Source organism: Pteropus alecto, unplaced genomic scaffold, assembly GCF_000325575.1.
Source record: "Pteropus alecto unplaced genomic scaffold, ASM32557v1 scaffold68, whole genome shotgun sequence".
Taxonomy (NCBI): Eukaryota; Metazoa; Chordata; class Mammalia; order Chiroptera; family Pteropodidae; genus Pteropus; species Pteropus alecto.
The window spans coordinates 8801134-8803021 of record NW_006441386.1 but is presented as its reverse complement, the minus strand read 5'-3'; the positions used below and the strand labels follow the sequence as shown (position 1 = coordinate 8803021).

At 55.9% G+C, this 1888-nt stretch overlaps 1 protein-coding gene across 1 annotated transcript in view; it reads left to right on the top strand.

Moving 5' to 3' along the window:
* The first annotated feature begins 1217 nt into the window (after positions 1-1217).
* The window catches only part of SLC12A9 (solute carrier family 12 member 9), a 9380-nt gene continuing 8709 nt past the window's right edge, over positions 1218-1888 (top strand). The window contains exon 1 of the mRNA XM_006918604.3: positions 1218-1339. The gene's annotated coding sequence lies outside the window, so the exon portion shown is untranslated. The remainder of the gene's footprint in view (positions 1340-1888) is intronic.

Below are 1888 nucleotides of genomic sequence, written 5' to 3'. Positions count from 1 at the left end.
TCATTGATGTGGATATTGAAATCACCAAAAATTGTGACAGGAGTGGTGTTGGAGAGATCCAGGAGCCACACTGCATGTCCTGGGCAGCAGAGATGACCACTGAAAATGCCACAGTTTAACTGCTCGTGAAACCTCTCCCTGGCAAAGCCACATTTGAGCTGGTTTGAACTCCTTCCTCTCTCAGGGAAATGTTGTGGATAATCTACAGCCGAAGACCGGTGGTAAGAAAAGCAGTGTTCTTTTCCTGAAGCTCAAATTATGATGTAACTATAAAGAACTGTATAAAAGTTAAAAATTTATTACCGAAGCTCTCCAAGCTTCAATTTCCTAATGAAAAATGGAAATAGTAGCAGTATCTACCTCACAGAGTGGTTATGTATATTTAATGTAGTACTACATGCAAATAATAACTTATTGAACATTTCAGCATTGTTCTCAAGTGCCTATTCGTGAACTCTTATGGTAACCTTATGCGAGAGGATGAGGAAACATTGCCAGGTGGTGCTGATGTTGCTGGTACCTGAAGAGAGTGAAGAAGGGGTCTTAACTCTAGGAGGGTCAAAAATGCTGTAACCTCTACTAGAGGGAAAACACCATGCAGGGAGGCGAGGAAGCACGAAAGCAGGCGGCAGGCGGTGAGGACCCACGGCGGCCAGCGCCTCCAAGGTTCGCCCGGATCAGCGGCCAATGGCTCCCTCCGGTGGCGGAAGCAAAAAGCGCAGCCGATGGGCTGGACCCGGAGCGAGGGGAAGGCGAGGATAGTGAGGCAAGAGACCAGAATCCGGCGGACATTCTGGGGATTCGAGAGGCTAGAGGAGTAGGACCCCAGAAGGCGTGGACTGACAAGGCTCCGCGTTCCTCGCCACGCACCTGGGCCCAGTGTCGCGGACCCGCCCACCTGCAGGCTGTCGGCTGCTGTCATCGCACGGCCTATTCAGCCGTGTGTCTCCTGGAATGCCTCGGAGCTCGGAGTAGGGTCCCTCCCGGGCGACAGGAGCTTATGTTGCACCAGGGTGATGGGCTCTGTAGGAGCCATGGCCCACACTCGGGGGGAGACGCGCTCCCAAGAAGAACCTGAGCAGCATCCCCGGAGCAGGTGGGGCTTGAGACGCGTTGGCGGCTCTTGCCCGGGGGGGGCGGGGCCTCCCCGGGCGCGCCCACAGGGAGGGGCTGGGCCTGGGCCCGGGGACCAATGGGGCGCGTGTGTTGGGGGGGCAGGCTCTGGGCCTGGCATCCCGGTAACCTGAGCTGTCTTTTCCGGCACCGCGACCCTCCGCCGGTAGCGGACCCCTCTGGCTCTCGGGATCACACGCCCCGGGCGGCTGCGTCCTCCGGGTAGGTGAGTGAACGCCCTGCCGCATCCGGGCGGTGGGGGTGCGCCTGGCTAGGGAGAAGGGGGATCGCGGCCCCCTTCTACCTGCCTTGGGAGAAAGGGGGCAGGAACCAGTGGGGAGGAGGACCTACCTTGTGTTACTGTTTTGGTAGTCGAAGGATGTGTTTGTGTTGGTAGTGTTTGGGGGTGCCTTGTGTAGATGGGAGAAATCTGGTGAGGTAAGAAGAGGAGGGGCTGCTTTGAGCTGGTTTAAGAAAGAGAGCTGATGGAGGAGGATGGGGTGTTGGAAGATTTGGAAGTTTCTTGTTGCCCATAGGTGAGGTGACTGCATGGGGAAGCTTGAGGGAGGGGGTGGCTCAGGACTTTAGAGGAGGGTATGAGGAGAGCTTCCTGCCCATAAATCACTTCCCTTTTGGGGGATTTGCTTCCTCTTCTACTGTTAGTTAAGAAGGGAGAGGATTTTCGCCCCTTTCCAGAGCCATTGCCATCCCTAGTCTCAGGGATATGGAGGAAGTGGTTGCCCCCAGGAGCTGCGAGAGGCTTGATACTCAGATT